Here is a 19,151-nt window from a genome sequence, read left to right as displayed (position 1 = left end):
GACGTCTTAAACTGATCACCTCTTCTAACAGCTGATTAACACTGCGGACATGATTATTACATCTTTTAATAGCCGATTAACACCATAGATAGTTTAAGATGACCGTCTCTATTAATAAATTAATAGTGGTGGATGTCCTAATCGGACCGCCTCTGTTAATGTTTTAATAGAGGTGAACTTTTTTATGAAAACTGTCTCTTTTAATGCTTTAGCAGAAATGAGTGTTAATGCATTACAGAGACACACCTTTTGCCTAGGTGCCTCGCTCCATTAATAGAGGCGGCGTCCATTCATGCTCGCCTCTTTTAATCCGGAGCCTTATCTCCCAAAATATAATGCGATTCACAGGGCATACCGTGTTATGTTCACAACTTGTATTAATCAATATAGGGATCCTAACCAATATCACTCGGACGTCACTGCGCACTTGTTAGTAATTCATGTTGGTTGATGGGGCACACACGTACACATTGAATGATTCTTCCCACAGTTCGAGTCCACCGGCTACGTACTTTTGATGGTAAGTACAGTAACAAATGGTCATTTTTGAAATATTTCAGACTTGGTCCGGATGTATGTTTTGTTTTGTCCTTGTGGTAACAAGATTCAAACGCGGACCCAATGCAAGTTGCTGGACTGAAGAGGTCAATTAGTTGCCTATCGTAACCTGACCTGAAATCGATCTCTACGACTGTTATAGTGTTATTATCATTTTTTTTTTTTTTTTGCGAAGCTATGACTATTAAGCTTGTGATAACAAAACATACGGTTTTCTAGAGATGCCGACTTGCCGAGGGAATGCATTGAGGTAAGCAAACCTATAATGCATTTGCGCGTGCACAAAGGCAAGTACGAACTTGAATAGTTAAGATTGCGTGTATGACAGTGATGGAACTCATGATAACTTCATCCTTCTCCATCTGTAAACATTATCACAAGTAGTAAAATACAGGCTTAAGGCGAAACAGTAAAGTAAACCTAGTAATGTTGATGCACGTGTTCACTTCGATATAGTCAACAATACATTATATATATGAAAGCCAAGAAAGTCTTAGTTGCATTCGTTCACATCATGAGTGACGAAATTGCCAAGTTTCGATTTTTTTCCAAATAACATTGCTTTAATAAAAGTTGTTAAGATTAGGTGTTGTACTCTGTAAATTGTAGGAATAATAGCCTATCGACATTGGTAAAATCTAAATGGAGAGGCCTCTTGATTTAAGATTAAATCGAGAGCCCCCTAATTAATGTTTGGAAACCACACAGCTATTGGAATCGTTCAAATCCGAAGAACGAAGAAGGAAGTAGCAAGATCTATCGTCGACATCGTAAGACGTCATATGCTATAGGAGAGTTGCTAAATCACATACGTCTGATTTTTGCTTTCTTTTCAGGCAACAAACATCATCCAACTAATCTTAATCCAACGATCAGTACTCATCCTCATCCTTAGGACTGAGCACCTTCTCCTTGCTGCTAGTTCATCTTCACTTTTAGTTACCTGTAGGATAGGAAATGTGTTTTCCATTTTATGGCTGATTTTAAGTTTTTCGAAAATGACTTTTTTGAGACAGACCATGTTACCGATTACCACTAGAAATGAATTTAATTTCAATATGCGGTGAGACAAAACGTTAGAAGTTTCATATCCGTAAAAATGATCTTGATTTCTAGATGATTTTTGGTAGAGATGATTGCTGCAACCATCCTATTTTAACCGTCTCGTATAAAAAAAATCGGGTTGACTGTTTAGAACAAGAACGCCTATAGAAGGATAAACCATACCTTTCTGTTTCTTGGGCGCCAAACAATGCCAAGGAGGTGCTGAAGTAGCTTTTCAGTAGCTATACAGACGCTCTCTTCCTTATTAAACAAAAAAAAAAAGCCTCCATTGGCCATTGTATGTTAACTTATTAGTAAGGTTCTTTCAACGAACTTTCCTTGTGGCTCCGATGTAAGTATATATGCAAATGCAAGCAGCCACACAGCATTCCGTCTATTCATCGCCTTGTGAAGGGAGTGGACATCGATATGCAAATTTAATAACCAAAAGTAGGGAGTAACGGAACACACAGAGTTCCTTTGTAAATAAGGTCTCGTTTAGATCCAAAAATTTTTAGATTTTGGCTACTGTAGTACTTTCGTTTGTATTTAGTAATTAGTGTTTAATTATGGACTAATTAGGTTCAAAAGTTTTGTCCCGCGATTTCTCACCCAACCGTACAATTAGTTTTTTTTTCGTCTACATTTAGTACTCTATGCATGTGCCGCAAGATTCGATGTAACGGGTACTGCGTAAAATTTTTTAGAATCTAAACAGGCCCTAAGCTGATCACAGGTGTATCAAGATTGCAGTAGCTACCTTGAGAGGAACTAGGCCCTGATCCAATATCTGAGTGGACATCGATATGCAAATGCGCTGCGATGATGCTCCCCCCTGACCTGTACTCCAATCACCTCAATGACGTCGGGCATCAGGATGGAGCGATAATAGCTGGAACCATATAGATAACTAGCAAATAGCAATGGTCAGCACATTTGCACTCATTGAGACCAAGAGCGACGGAGGACCCACCTGGCAGAAGCGAACCCAGTGGCGGCCGGCGGTGGAGCCGCCAACTACGGCCTCGGCGAACGAGGACTTGCCGCTGCCCGGTGGGCCCACCAGTACCACCACCACCTCCTTGCGGCCGCGCTCCTCCTCCTTCGTCTCCGCGCCGTATGCCTTCCTTGCTTAAGGGAACCATCAGGTCAAGCTTGTTTTAAACCTGAAGTAATATCAGCCCGTCCTGATATCATGATATGTTTATTTCGGAATATTATTATCGATTGTTTTATTCCCTTGACAATGAGACAAGGTTTCCTCTTGGGGAGGGAACCTTATCGGAGAGACAGATAGACTTTCCTTTCGGGAAGGGAAGTCTATCGAGGTAAGCCCCCCTTGATTGGGGGGTTTGGGGGGTGAATCAAAGAGTTAGGCTGTAAATACTTCGTTGGAAATGTTTGGATATATTTTTATGGAATGATAGATGTTTATGTGACTGTACACTGGCACACCTATATCCAACTTTGTTTGCAGCTTGCTATGAACAGGAGATTACTGTGGCTAAAGCTCTGGAACATGATAGTTTGCATTTTCCTATTTGAGTACAGGACGTTGTTCAGAGTGTTGGGCAGCACTGTGGAGAGGTCACCCAGTCCTTGGTAAGACACAAGGGGGGAAGGAAGATCTTCACTCATTCATTAAGTGCCTGCGGTGAGACATGACCCACAACAAACGAAGGGGGTGGAGGGAGACCGAAGAAGGAACAATTGTCTTGAATGCTACGCTGGGATCAGCAGCTTCCAGTGAAGACAAAATGAGTCAGGTAGGAAGAGGAAGATATTTCCCCGCTACCATTATGGAAATTGGAGCTTTTCAATTCCATTTTGGAGATTGAGAAGACCGCTCGTAACAATTTTTTTCTTTTTATGGCTGGGTGGGCAAGAAAAGGATTTGACTCTTGAAGATATCAACTCATACGCCTGCTCCATACATTAAAAAACATTTTGGGTACTTTCTATGAGAATGGATAAATAGAAATGGGTACATTCCTCTTTCTCTTTCCTGGCCAAACTACCAAAAAAAAGAAGAGGGAGAGCTGTAAGAGCGGTAAAAGCAAGCTCGGTGGCCCGGTTCACTACAGGTTGATGTATCCTTTTGAAAGAAAAGTAAATCTCTCTAAAAAATAAGCACTTCAACAAGTCAGGGCCCTTTTTTATACAACTCCTATGCGTAATTGATAGCTTTTTGGTATTCTCCATATATATATATATACTACTAGGTACGAAATAACAGGAAAGATAAAAATAGTGACTTTGGCTTCAAATAGAGAGTAGCTTAAAGGGAACTCGCACTGGAGGACAGCTCTGAAAAAATAACTGAACACTGGCTAGGAACTGGGCTGCACTAAGCCCGGCACTTTTTGGGCTTCTTCATGAATCTAGTTTTCAAGTAAGGTCAGATCATCTTATTGAATATATATCTGAAAGAAAGCAAAGGAATGAATCATTTTTCCAATTACCTTCTCTCGAAAACCATAGATCTTCTGGTTACCATTGACTATCCGGCACTTTCGTCTGTAGAGCGAAGCAAGAAATTGCATGGAAGGGCTTGCCCTACTAATATCAGCCTTGTTTGGAACAATAGATGCAATCCATTTCAGTGTATGTCACTGAGTTCACCATTGAAGTTGAGACGTCAGGCAATTGAGCGTTCCCTAGAGTTTGGTTCAAAGGCTAAGGACTCCCCGCCGCCTTCATAAGGGCACTAAGGCGGAGCACGGAAAAGAAAATGGGGCACCCATGTTTTACCAGTCCCGGATCTCAGGGCCGTTTTGCCAACTGCCGACATGAACGAAATCGAATTTCATTGCGGGAAATTTGGATTTCATGAGGGAGGAAAAGGCGAGGCGGAGGGTGGAGAGTCGTACAATGCATTGGTGGGATGAAGGTGCTAGCTTGGCTGAGATAGGAAGTTTCGATGTGTATGTAGATTTGGTTCTAGTGCCCCCACCCTTTTCGAGATCTGTCAGGACTAGCAAGATGTTATAGTGTAAACTATAGAGAAATGGAATGAATGAAATGTATCTAAGAAGAAAGGAAGCCATGCTCCATCCTGTTTATAAAAAGAACATCACCTCCCTTTTTGGTTAGATACCGCTCCGTTAGGTACTAATGCTTCTACCTATCACCCTCCGGGTGAGTTTGAGAGCTGTGTTTTTTCCAACGTTAATAGCATTCCGCGAGAAAAGAGAAAAGTCATCTACTGATGTTGTCAGCGGAGTCCCTCGTCCATCCATGTATGAATAGCGGTATCCCCCATTTTGGATAGTGATGAGGTAGTCGACGCAATTTGCATGTGTATTTGTGTTCGGCTTTGCTACTTTCCTTCTAGACTATAAAAGAATGTCCGCGGAAGGGAATAGTCTACATGGCCCGGGGTAGTCTTTCAATTCCTTTATCGGGTGGGAGAGTTTAGAACCTGTTAAGCCAATAGCTGCAGCTTTAGTCACACTAGCTACATCAGTTGATCATGGATTTAGCATACCACCTCAGAATAGTCTACGTGGCCCCTACTTTTATTTTACTACTTTTTTTCCAGTAATGCAGACAACCCTTTTTAAAGCGCTAGGCCGGGCTTGCCCCTGACTCTCAAAAAGAGCAGGAGGCCTCAACTCATTCCATTAATGTTGTTTCATTCCCCACGCGGCTGAATCCTGCCTTGGAGTTCTCTCTCATAACTGAAAGGAGGTATTCGATTTATCTGATTTCGAGCTAGCTGCCCTTTTCTTGCTCCTTGCCATTAGCGCAACCCTTTTCTTTTTCTTAGGTTTATTTGAAGCGTAGTTTTTCACCTTCAAAAGAAGGCGCCAGCGCTTTTGTAGTGACCCCGGAGGGGTCCCGGGTTGCTTTGGCGCGCCCCACCCCGTCAGTCCTGTGTTGTACTTGACTTGACTCTCCCCCGCTTGCTGCTTGCTGATCGCAGTGTTCAAAAATGACACGAAGCTAGATATGAGTAGATGTTGTTGGTCGAAAACGTCTTTCATTCACAATGAAACAGAATGGTCTCGCTCGATGCGTCATTTTATGATGTGTATTTTCATATTAAGAGTTCTTAAAAGAACTCAACTCAAAGCCCAACCGTCAAAAGGATGCTACAATGTTCGAAATTCTCAACTTAACACGCCCCCTTACTTCCTTTGTGACCTCCCACTACTTCATCTACCAAAATGATTAGGCAGATCTCCTTTTTCTAGCATTAAACCTGCTCATGATCCTTAGGCTATAGAGCATGGAGCAGACAGAGAGATGAAAGGACCACCTTCTCCTGCTTGCTTGATCGGAATCTATTTACATTTAGAATAGCTGAACTTCTTAAGAGCTACACTTAGTAGTTGAAACTCAGAGAGACAGAGAGAGTCCTCTCTCATACTTGCCAATTCCCTTGCTGATCAGCAAGGGAATTGGCAGGAACCAACCTTAGTTGCCCCTCGGTAGAGTGAGTCTACTTAGCAAACTAGCAGGACACAGAGATCAATTGATCAATATGCATATCGAGAGTTGATGGTTGACCACCGCCCCCCTTGTCCTGTCCTGGGGGCTCCCCGGCTGGGGAGGCAAAGGGGATTGCTATCATCACCCTTTCTCCCGGTGTATGTGAAAGAGAAAAAGTGACGAACTTTTTTTCTTTTCGGTTGGTTGGTCCAAAGAACGAGAGTCAGCTTCCTTAAGTCCGTTCTTCCTCAGTAGCTCAGTGGTAGAGCGGTCGGCTGTTAACTGACTGGTCGTAGGTTCGAATCCTACTTGGGGAGATTTGATTCATTCTGAATTCGAATTGATAGTTATAGCTTTTCTGACTAGTGACCCCTGTCCTTCTCCTTTTTCTTTTCTAAAGACGCAGCAGAATCGTCAAACAGGACATCAAAAGTGGGAAGTTGATTGTAGGATTTCTATTCCTCACTCTCGTATAGGTGAACTTGGTTCGTTCAATGAAAAGGGATAAGAAGGATCCACTGGGAATGAATGGGAAGACTGGGGTAGTATCTTCATTAGCCGGAAGGAATTAGTCTCCACTAGCGTAATTCGAAGAACGAACAAGAAAAGGCGTCACTGTTTAGGCAGGAGGATGGATGGATGTGGTCCAATTGCTAAAGCTCTACCAGCTTCTTATAGACTGGCAGTCTCTGAGAGGAACCTTAACCCCCCGGGGGGAGGCCGGGTGGGATGGTATACTTTTTTTCGCCACAAGTGGGAACTCAGTCCTTGGTAAGACACAAGGGGGGAAGGAAGATCTTCACTCATTCATTAAGTGCCTGCGGTGAGACGCGACCCACAACAAACGAAGGGGGTGGAGGGAGACCAAAGAAGGAACAATTGTCTTGAATGCTACGCTGGGATCAGCAGCTTCTAGTGAAGACAAAATGAGTTGGGCAGGAAGAGGAAGATTGTGCGGGGAAAACGGGGTTCAAACCCATGACTTATGGCGTGACAGACCAGCACTCTAACCAACTGAGCTATTTCCCCTTTCGTAACTACTATCGATTCAATAGTCACCTACCGGTTACCTTTGTAACTATACCAAAACCAAAGTAGTTGTACAACATAATGCCCTTCGCCTTTAGTACTTTTTTTCTTTTGACGACAGTAGAAAGAAATGGCTCTGCTCGCTTAGACTCGGGGCTCCGTGCTCTATCAGCTATCAGTTAGTTGGCGCTACGCGCGACTTCAGTTGACAAGAGCAAACAAGATAGCGCTAGCGCCCGTGGTTTCGTTTGTTCGCCTTCTAAAAGGCCTACTGACCTGCCGGTGAAAAGTCAGTTACAAAATAAATAATAAGACATAGGTAGTGCAAAAGTACCAAAACAACTGAAGCCTACATCCCACTACGTCTGGGTTCCCCCTTCCTATGAACCTTGAGTCAGAGGTCTTACCTTGAGTCAATAGGTAGGGTCAACTATACCAAAGTGGAAGGGCCACTATCTAAGCTATTAGTGGGCTGGTTTGAACTATTGATTTACTGAATCGAGTGAAGCTGTGTTGCGTAACAAGACTATAGTTCGCCAAGGCCTAGAAGTACAAGTGGTCGCCCTAATGGCCACTCTCAAACTCACTACTTGAGTGACGAAAGTCACTTAGCTTCTTTAATAGGGCTTTCCTTTCAGTTACTCCGGGGCCTCGGGAAGAGGAAGAAGGAGATAGAGCAAAGGGTCTCCTCTTTCTGTCCGCTCTTCCCGACATGTAGAGATCCAATTGGGCTTATAGTTTAATTGGTTGAAACGTACCGCTCATAACGGTGATATTGTAGGTTTGAGCCCTACTAAGCCCATCTGACCTGCTTAATCAATGACTCCGCTAGTCACCCGAACCACTCTCTCAGATAGCCCACAGCCTCTCTTCTAGATGCGAAAGAAGATTCGATCAACGTACAAGGTTTGCCTTCTTGTGAGAAGGAGGAATTGTGTTCTCAGTGCAAAAGGAGTCTTTGAGAAGGTTCAGTGAGTCTGAAGAGAGAGAAGATCAGTAGAGCAGTCCAGCAGCAGTTCGGGGGTCAGCTTTGGGATTTGCCTGATCGCCCCCTACCAGTGTATTAATATACAAAAATGAAGATTGACATTCGTATGTACAATTTACTGGTTCTTCCTCCCGAATTGAGACCCATTGTTTATAGGTCTAGGGATAAAGTAGTGACTTCGGATATTAATGAACTTTATAAGAGAGTTATCCGTCGGAAGAACAACCTTGCCTATCTATTAAAAAGAAGTGAATTAGCACCAGCAGATTTAGTAATGTGCCAGGAAAAATTGGTACAAGAAGCCGTGGATACACTTCTTGATAGTGGGTCCCACGGGCAACCGACGAGGGATGGTCACAATAAAGTATACAAATCACTTTCAGATGTAATTGAGGGTATAGAGGGGAGGTTTTGTGAGACTCTGCTTGGGAAACGGGTCGATTACTCGGGGCGTTCTATCATTGTTGTGGGTCCTTCGCTTTCATTACATCAATGTGGATTACCTCTAGAGATAGCAATAAAGCTTTTTCAGCTATTTGTAATTCGCGATTTAATCACGAAATGTGCTACTTCTAATGTTAGGATTGCTAAAAGGAAAATTTGGGAAAAGGAACCCATTGTATGGGAAATACTTCAAGAAGTTATGCAGGGACATCCTGTTGAATAGAGCACCTACCCTGCATAGATTAGGCATATAGGCCTTCCAACCCACTTTAGTAGAGGGACGTACTATTTGTTTACATCCATTAGTGTGTAAGGGTTTCAATGCAGACTTTGATGGGGATCAAATGGCTGTTCACCTACCTTTATCCTTGGAAGCTCAAGCGGAAGCCCGTTTACTTATGTTTTCTCATACTCCTGTCTCCCGCTATTGGAGATCCTATTTGCGTGCCAACCCAAGACATGCTTATCGGACTTTATGTATTAACGATTGGAAACCATCGAGGTATTTGTGCAAATAGATATAATAGTTGCGGCAACTCTCCAAATAAAAAAATAAATTAAAATAATAACAATTATTATAAGTATACGAAAGATAAAGAACCCCATTTTTCTAGTTCCTATGATGCACTGGGAGCTTATAGACAGAAACGAATCGGTTTAAACAGTCCCTTGTGGCTCCGGTGGAAACTAGATCAACGCATCGTTGGGTCAAGAGAAGTTCCGATTGAAGTTCAATATGAATCTTTTGGGACTTATCATGAGATTTATGCCCACTATCTAGTAGTGGGAAATAGAAAAAAAAATACGTTCTATATACATTCGAACCACTCTTGGTCATATTTCTTTTTATAGAGAAATAGAGGAAGCCATACAAGGATTTAGTCGGGCCTATTCATACACTATCTAAACAAGGAAGTGAAATTCGGCGATGCCCCTTTCGGGGGGCATTCCGATTTCGCTAGTACCATCTTTTTTGCCGCGCAAATCTAGATTGAGATTGAGGAAAGGGAGTAAATTAAGTTTTCGAATTACTGACTCAGGCCCATTGTCGAATCCTACTCAGCCAAAAAAGGGGGTACTTATGTATGGCAGAACGGGCCAACCTGGTCTTTCATAATAAAGAGATAGACGGAACTGCTATGAAACGGCTTATTAGCAGATTAATAGATCATTTTGGAATGGGATATACATCCTATATACTGGATCAAATAAAGACTCTGGGCTTCCATCAAGCCACTACTACATCGATTTCTTTAGGAATCGAGCGGAACAACATAGTTTTCTTTTGGAGAAACACTATTATTATGGATCTACGCGGTAGAAAAATTACGCCAATCCGTTGAGATATGGTATGCTACAAGTGAATATTTGAAACAAGAAATGAATTCAAATTTTTGAATAACGGATCCTTCTAATCCAGTCTATCTAATGTCTTTTTCAGGAGCCAGAGGAAATGCATCTCAGGTACACCAATTAGTAGGTATGAGAGGGTTAATGGCGGATCCTCAAGGACAAATGATTGATTTACCTATTCAAAGCAATTTACGCGAGGGACTTTCTTTGACAGAATATAGAATTTCCTGCTACGGAGCCCGAAAAGGGGTTGTAGATACTGTTGTACGAACAGCGGATGCTGGCTATCTTACACGTAGACTTGTTGAAGTAGTTCAACATATTATTGTGCGTAGAAGAGATTGTGGTACTATCCAAGGTATTTCTGTGAGTCCTCAAAATGGGATGACAGAAAAACTTTTTGTCCAAACAATAATTGGTCGTGTATTAGCAGACGATATATATATTGGTTCACGATGCATTGCTTCTCAAAATCAAGATATTGGAATCGGATTAGTCAATCGATTCATAACTGCCTTTCGAGCACAACCATTTCGAGCACAACCAATATATATTATATTAGAACCCCCTTTACTTGCCGGAGCACATCTTGGATCTGTCAATTATGTTATGGGCGGAGTCCCACTCATGGGGATCCGGTCGAATTGGGGGAAGCTGTAGGTATTATTGCGGAAATCTATTTGATTTGATACATTGTGGTCGGTAACGTTGGTCAATTAATAGAAACGGAAAGAGAGGGATTCGAACCCTCGGTAAACAAAAGCCTACATAGCAGTTCCAATGCTACGCCTTGAACCACTCGGCCATCTCTCCTACATAATCTTATTATTGACCAGAAACTGAGTGAATAGCGAGTTTTCGTATCCCTGCAAGTACAGGTACAACCGATCACAGGTTCCATAGGGAGTTCGACTTCCTTTCCAATTTCATATTTCTCAACAACTTCTCTCATCCCCATGGATCTATTCCAAATTCTAGAATCGTCCCATGTTTCTATTTCGATTGTATGGCGTATACACGTTCTGCAAACAGAACGTATGGTTACTTTACTCTATTTTCTCATGGCTTGTTAAACCTTTCTTTTTTTCTCTTTGGATCATAACTAAATCAAAACTTCTCGAGTTATCAGAATCCATAGTCAAATTCAGTCCTTGGTTATTCAAGTTAGATGAAATAGTAATAGTTTGGCTCATTGGTATACTACGAAATCCAATCTGATTCAAATATTTCATATCTCTCCTTGTCGGGACAATTTGAGCAGAAAGCCCATATCTATTATCTATTTTTTAGAATCAAATTAGTCTGTTTTTTTGCTATTTCGTACTGTATAATTCCATTGTTTATGGGATCATTTTCCCCGAGGGTTTCCAATCAATGGGGGCGTAGTATAGGTAGTTAGAGAGGCTCCCCTAGCTTGAATTCTTTTGACCCATTCTTAGAGAGTGATAGGTTTGATTTTTCCGTACCGTAATAGAAGAGCTCAGAAGAAAGACCTAATTATGTAAAAACATGACCATTCAAGCTAAAGATCAGAGGATCCATAATAGGACTCTCATAGACTTGCCAGGAAATATAAAATTTGGAATCGGCTTTTGCGCTAGGCTCAAACTTGAGGGACGGAGCCTTTTATTTTGTTCGGGGAGTGGATTAAGAACGTTTTAGCCCCTCCCCTCATCTTTGATGTAGGAATGTCTCTATAAGATGAATAACCTTATTCCATGGTGAGTTTAGCTACCTCCAGAAAGTCAGTGTCTGAGTTATAGTCCGCACGATCCATTCAAAGTCTGAGTTTCTAGAAAATTCCTTCCTCACCAAGTAGTCTTCTTGGCCCTCAAAAGGAGACAGCCGAGCTAAATGATCCATACGAGTCACTAGCTTGGAAGCCATTTGCCTTCAATGCCGTTTTAAAACTTTAAGTGTAAATATTTTCCCTTACAGGTTACTTGAAATAGACCTCATCTTCATAAACTTATTTTATAGCCGGCTGTCCAAAGAACTCCAATTGAAGATCGAAACTCGCTAGGACATTTCTCTGGCATGGTTCATATAGAAAAAGAGATATTCATGTTCCTCTGTAAGTAGAAAAAAGTTTGATGGTGTTTTGGGTATACAGAATCTCTTAGAAATGAACAGGGCATTGATTGCTAAGTGGTGCTTTCATTTCAAGGACCCCACTATCACAGGTCTTTGGAAGCAAATAATAAGAAAAATGTATAAAAGAAAAAAAGATGTATTCACCATTATAAAATGGTGTTGTCTCTAAGAAACACAACATTGAGTTAGGCTGTAAATACTTCGTTGGAAATGTTTGGATATATTTTTATGGAATGATAGATGTTTATGTGACTGTACACTGGCACACCTATATCCAACTTTGTTTGCAGCTTGCTATGAACAGGAGATTACTGTGGCTAAAGCTCTGGAACATGATAGTTTGCATTTTCCTATTTGAGTACAGGACGTTGTTCAGAGTGTTGGGCAGCATTGTGGAGAGATCACCCTCAATTTGATTGTGATGTAGCTTTATGATATCTCCTCAAGGTATAGGGGCTTGCTTCTTACTAAAGGAATGGGGGAAAACTGATTTCTTGAAAAAGCATAGAAAAAGAGTGATCCGCAGACTTACTAATGTTCTCTGGCCAGGCCCGGGATTCATCTCCCCCAATCCCAATACATGCTACTTCTGATAAGTCATGGTGCCGTGGTGGGTGAACAACTCTCCAAACATTCAGGAGCTCCTCTTACAACCAAGCCAGGCCTATGTGAACTATCCGGGTACAGCTTTCTTCGTATTCCTTGAGTGTCTCCCATGGGGTAACTCTATAATTTTCCAAGGTAAAAGAGCACCTGACCAATTCGAAACAAAAATAAAAAGGAACATAGTTCCAATAAAGGGAACCCAGGGACCATATTCTTCTCCAATCTGAGTTTTGCTCAAGTCTCGAATAAACTCAAGGACATATTCAAAGAAATTCTGACCATCGGTCGGGATGGTTTGTGGATTCTGAACAGCTATGATAACTGAACCTAGCAAAATAGTAATTACGACCCAAGAAGTGATGAGTACTTGGGCATGAATTTGGAAACCTCCTATTTGCCAATAGAAGTGTTGGCCTACTTCTACACCCGATATATCATATAACCCCTTGAGTGTTTTAATGGAACATGGTGTAATATTCATATTGTCCTCTGATAAAAATTGAACTTCAAAAAAGGAATTCTTTTGATTCAAGCATCTCTTTCTCAACTCAGCAACTTGAAGTATTAATCTTATATTTAATATACCAAGAAATCACATCAGATCATAATATATATCAATACCCTCTAATATATATCAATATTCCCCTTCTTTTATCTATGCAAAACAAAAATAATAGTAATTAATCCTATAAATCTACGCAGTTGCTCAAGAATTAACTATTCTTCTTAATCAACGATTTCTTATATAGAGAGAACGGCCCTTAGAAATTGCAAATACTAATTTGTTAAGAATTAATCGAATTGAAGTCATAGTGTCATCATTGGCAGGAATCAATATATTCGCAAGATCTGGGTCACAATTTGTATCGACTAAAGAAATAGTAGGAATCCCCAAAATGGCACATTCCCGAAGAGCTATATACTCTTTTTGCTGATCAAGGACGATCACAATGTCAGGCAACCTCGTCATATATTTGATCCCGCCGAGATATCTTTGCAAGGTAGATAATTTTCTCTTTAAGATTGCCGCATCTCTTTTTGGGAGATGGTGGAATTTTCCCATTTTTTCTTCTGCTCTTAAGTCTCTAAATTGAGAAAGTCTAGTTTTGGTAATCGACCAATTCGTTAACATACCGCTGAACCACTTTTTATTAACATAATGACAACGAGACCTTATTGCAGCTGATGCTACTAAATCCGCTGCTCTTTTTTTGGTACCAACAATTAAGAAGCTTTTTCCCTGACTTGCTGCATCAAAAACTAAATCACAAGCTTCTAATAAAAAACGAGCTGTTCTAGCAAAATTTGTAATATGAGTACCTTTACGCTTTGCCGAGATGTAAGGGGCCATTTTGGGATTCCATTTCTTAATACCATGACCAAAATGAACTCCCGCTTCTATCATCTCTTTCAAATTGATGTTCCAATATCTTCTTGTCATTTTTTTCACACTTCTTTTTATTTTTTCTTTTTTCGTCTTACCATTACGGAATTAATTTCTTTTTGAAGATTAAGAAAGAGCCGAAATAGCTTGAAATAAATAATCATTGTTCCGATGGAACCTTCTACTCATAATTGACCATTGATACACGGTATAAACATAGCCTTAATGAATTAACTGACTTCTTTTACTTATTAAAATACAATTCAAATTCAAATACAAAATAGAAAATCAGACCTGTTAGCATTCTAAGGTCAAAAGTATAGTTTAAATTAAAGTAAAAAAATTGCTTTATGTATACTTAAATCATATAAATAGGGGTAAACGGGGTCTCTGATGTTTCATAGAAATTGTTTGTTATGTCAGAATCAGAAGAAACTAATTCTGTATGGAGAAACAAAATATCTCTCATTTCCGACGCGAATAGATTTTTTTTGAATTTTGAAATAAAGGTTCTTGTCTTGTGGGGAACGATGCACAAATTTTTGGAATCCGATACCAACAGGTATAATCCCCCCAGAACTACGTTTTCTTTCAGGCCTTTCAACCAATCAATACGACCTCGTAGGGTAGCTTTTGCTAAAACTCGAGCAGTTTCTTGAAAACTTGCCTCAGATATGAAACTTTGGGTATTCAGAGAAGCCCTTGTTATTCCCAATAAGATTGCCCGATAATAGATCGATTCATCTAAAGCCCGCCCTGCTCGTTTCGCTCGCAATAGTCCTATTAATTCCCCAGGTAAAAAAACATTAGACATTCCATCTTCGGAAACCCTTACTTTTGATGTTACTTGGCGTATAATAATCTCTATATGTCTATTATGGATCTGTACCCCTTGGGATCGATAAACCTTTTGGATCTTATTAACCAAAGAGATACGACTTTGGGCTATGGTTAGCTCAGCTCCGATCAAGAATCCCCAGGGAACCCCAAGAATTCTTGGTATACGTTCATTCCAATCCTCAATTCTCCTTTCGAGATTCGGCGATAGTGAATCAATTGAACGCGCTTCGAAGATTTGTTCTACTTTTGGAAGACCTTGCGTTATATCACTGGATCTCGATTTTTCATATATAAACGTAACTAACCTATCTCCTTTGTAAAGGATTTTTCTATAATGACCATGAACAGTTGCTCCTATAGTGGCCAAATAAGGCTTAGCTGCTCTTAGAACAAAGGAGTCCATATTAACAATGAAAATTTGACCAGATTTTTTTATGTGTGATTTAAATAGACATAAATTTTCACAAATAAATTGTCCAAGGTGAATTATTGCCAATGTCTCTTCCCATGAGTCATGATGGAGAAAGTGCCAATTCAAATGGAATGGCTCCAACATAGGCGTAGTTGCTTCTTTCATCCAGCCCAGCTTGCCATATAATCCCTTTTCCATGCCCGTGCTTTTACCTCTTTCTACGCCTAAGTTAATGTCGATCCAAAGGAAGCCATTTAGATCTGGACTAAGCCATTTTCATTGCAATTCAGACAAGTTGGTGATCGAATCACGACAATCTCAGCTTTACAGGCACAGCATCTAATCGAGTCAGGTTGTACCGCCTACCTTGTATCACCCATGCAGACGAAATCGGAGGTCAAGAACATATCATCTATTCCAGTGGTGTCAGAATTTACCGACGTCTTCCATGAGACTCTACTAGGATTACTGCCTAAACGAGAGGTTGATTTATGCATCAAAACGAAACAAGCAACGGATGGAGCAACTAGCGTGAAAGCCATTGCGCGTTTTGGTTTGCTTTATCCGACATAGTAGAAAGAATAAGCTGCTTCTTGTTTAGGGAGGGCTATCTTGACTCTTGAGCCTGAGAGGGAGAAGGCTTCCCACGTGGGCGGATTAGCAATCCCTAGTCTTCCATAACGCGTATTGGACTTATGTTTCCTCCTCCTTGAAGATGATGGATCTATCTGGTCACTGAAGCTAAGGCCCTGTTTGGTTGGGCTTTTGGCTTTGGCTTTTGGCCCCAAAAGCCAAAAGCCCAACCAAAGGGGCTGCTTTTGGAGGGTGTTTTTTCAGAAGCAGCTGCTTTTCCGTAGTTCATTTTTGAAAGCTGGTTTGACCCTGCTTTTGGCTTTTGGCTTTATGCTTTTCGAAATTGGTGGAATAAAAAGCTCTTCCATAGTTGTTTCAAGAGAGATAATGATAAAAGGTATATTTTATACTTGTTTAACCAAACAACTTTCAGCTTTTCTACAGCTCACAGCCCACAGCAGCTTTTCCACAGCTCACAGCCCACAGCAGCTTTTTCCCACAGCCACAGCTCAACCAAACAGGGCCTAAATGGACCCGAGCTGTTGATGACCGAATAGAAAGGTTTATTTTCAATGGCAATCCTAGATGATGTAGGCTTTGCTTATCCTGGCCAACCACAAAGTACGCATCTCATGTGCAAAGAGACGATCTTCCGTCATAGACTATAATAAATAGTAAATGGACCGATCACCAGTTTATTGGCTCGTTCATTCACTCGCTGGGTAAGGAGGCTGTGACTTACAAGATGTCAAAGGGAAACCATTGTGGAAGTTCTTTGGTAAAGGGCTTTAAGCGAGTAGGGGTAGCTGATACTACGACAGGGATTCACGAAGAGCAACGCCTTATGATGTTCATGACCAATTGGTCAGCATCTAGCAAGAAAATGGATGCGTCGCCGTGGCTTATGACTTTCGAACCCTTTTATGCCTTTGATACCACCCTCGGTAACGCACTAATAGACCCCACTGTTGACTCACGTTGGATTCAATTGATTGCTTTCCGCATTTCTAGCCACGTTTTAGCCCTATCCTTCTGTTCTTTATGCAGTAGTTGGTTGTTTATGGCCAGCCAGCCTAGAGACTAGGGATAAGATCAAGCAGTAGCCGGCATTCAATTCTTCTTTACATCTGTAGCTCCAAGAAAAGAATTAGAAATTGAACCTTTCCACCAAGAGCCAGCCTATAGTGAAATTGGTAAGTTGAGGGCGCTAAGCCTTTTGTTTAAGATGAGTAAGGACACCTTTTTTCACACAACCGGGAATAAGAATAATCTAAAAGTCGCTAGATTAGGAAAGCATAGGATCGAAGTCTTGAACGGACTCATTCACTGCCTCAGAATATGCCCACGCTGCGCGCCCTTGACATTTTGCATCACTGTACCATTAGCCCCACACGAACCAGATTTGCTTTTTGAAGCACTAGAAAAGCCAAGCAAAACTCCAAAGTGCCCGGGCCTGCGAAAGCTGAATGAGGGTAGCCTCTTAATTCCTTGATATTAGTAGGAAATGGCATCCCCAGTATGTCTTTTGTTTTGGCGGGATACACCTTAATCCCTTTCTTTCGTACTCAGAATCCGAGGTTAGAATATGCTCGACTGATCCTATTTCACTGTCACCACCTTTGCTTCTTCGGTTGATGAGTCTCAGGTGACTCTATTAGATTCTTGGGTCGGGGAGTTTTCAGTTTCTCTAGTGGGAGAAATGGTGTTTGACAGGAGGGCCAACAGTGTTAAGAAAAACAAAGGAGATTCTGGCAAGAGCTGGGATACATAAAAACCAAATGCTTAATGTAGGGGATTTTCATACTGTCAGATAAAGAAGGGTTAGGGGAACCATTCAATGCCAGAGTAAGCTGGGATTAATACAACTTAATTGAAGACTTCTTTCTCTTTTTACCGAAGATCATTCTTCCCGAATAGAGTACGCGTAAGGATCTTAACTTTTTTATTAGTAAGGAGTAGCGAAAAGAGACTTTCTATTTCTCAGAAGCCTGCCTCCATCTGGCAGCTTTTTTTCTCACGAAAGACCCTTTGACTTGATAGCCAGAACGCCGATGAAAGAGAACGGAAGGAAGTGTACCGCGTAAGTAAGTCTCCTAAAAATAAGTAGTAGCCCTATCCGATTCATTCTCCTATGCCTATAGATCGATTTTGAGCCGATGATTAGAGTGTTTGTTTGGAAGGAGGTAGTCCCATGTAAGCGGATGTAGGCAGATAGCCTTCCCTTGTTGAAGAGGCTAGTCTTTGTTTCGGATTCCCATGTTGACGAAGAAAGTGCCCGATCTATCACATTTCTGAAATTTCTTATTCGAGGGATTTTTATGTTTACGATTTGCGTGTTTGGGTGAACCTTGACCAGCCTCGATATCTAGTGAGCCAATGAAATTTTCTTCCAGAGAGGAGCCTTACCTAAAGAAGAAACTATGCCCCTGGTTTGAAGTGAGAAAAGACAGCCTTTACCATCTTGACGGTAACGAGTCACTAGTCTACAACGTAAGCAAATTCCTGAACTGACCCAGCTCTACTTATGCAAGTTCGGCACAGACAATTCACTTATATCTTGAGTAGCTAGCTATATAGGATCTAGAGAGCTATCTTCTTTGTTGAATGCTCTTTGAGAGTAGTAGAGCCAAGAGGAATAGTACGTTGACCAGTGCTACAAGTTTGGAGTTGAAGCCCGAGCGTTAGCGAGTTTCTTTTTCACATGAGATGTAGGCAAGCACTGAGGTAGCTGATTCCACTCCGAACTCCGCGCCTTTCCATACACTCTTACTCCAAACCATTTGAGAAAAGCATACTGCGTCTTATTGCCAGATTAACGTCTGGGCCAAGCACGCACCGATTACACTCTGACCTTATCTTGTCAGGTGTAGATGAGACAAGCAATGAAACGAAGAATTTACTAGTGAAGCCCAAGAAAAGCGGAGACAAACCCAGGAAGAGATCTGATCGAGAATGTTGCGCGCCTTTTCCACTTACGACAATATACGAAACACTTCATGATATCGCAAAACACAACCACAATCTAGATCCATCAAAATGTGAGTTGGTAGCCCGCCCGTGCAACTTAGAAATGTGGTATAAGAACAATCGGGCAACATCGGGAGCAGTAAATGGGTTTACCGAGTATAAAGAAGAGCTGATGTTAGAACGCTTCAAAGCCCGGCTAGTAGCCAAAGGTGCGGAGCAAAGAGGAAGGAGTAGATTTCACAGACCCTTTCAGCCCTGTTGTTCGACCCACATCAGTACGTGTTGTACTTACCATTGCCTTATCTTTTGGTTGGCCATTACATCAATTGGATGTCAATAATGCTTTTCTGCATGGTGACTTGGAAGAGCCGGTTTACATGCTTCAACCACTGGGTTTGACTGATCCAACCTATCCAAAGCATGTT

General features: G+C 41.3%; 3 non-coding genes across 3 annotated transcripts; 1 reads left to right on the top strand and 2 right to left on the bottom strand.

Annotated features, from left to right (window-relative positions):
* Nucleotides 1-6,281: 6,281 nt before the first annotated feature.
* On the top strand, nt 6,282-6,353 carry TRNAN-GUU (transfer RNA asparagine (anticodon GUU)). The gene has a single exon. It is a non-coding gene; the product is annotated as a tRNA-Asn (tRNA).
* A 638-nt stretch (nt 6,354-6,991) lies between these two features.
* Nucleotides 6,992-7,065, bottom strand: TRNAD-GUC (transfer RNA aspartic acid (anticodon GUC)). Its single transcript has one exon. It is a non-coding gene; the product is annotated as a tRNA-Asp (tRNA).
* Nucleotides 7,066-10,576: 3,511 nt separating this feature from the next.
* Nucleotides 10,577-10,663, bottom strand: TRNAS-GGA (transfer RNA serine (anticodon GGA)). Its single transcript has one exon. It is a non-coding gene; the product is annotated as a tRNA-Ser (tRNA).
* Between the last annotated feature and the right edge of the window lie 8,488 nt (nt 10,664-19,151).

This window comes from Miscanthus floridulus, chromosome 6, assembly GCF_019320115.1.
Source record: "Miscanthus floridulus cultivar M001 chromosome 6, ASM1932011v1, whole genome shotgun sequence".
Taxonomy (NCBI): Eukaryota; Viridiplantae; Streptophyta; class Magnoliopsida; order Poales; family Poaceae; genus Miscanthus; species Miscanthus floridulus.
The sequence above is the reverse complement of the archived record's forward strand: the minus strand, read 5'-3'. Positions and strand labels throughout refer to the sequence as shown.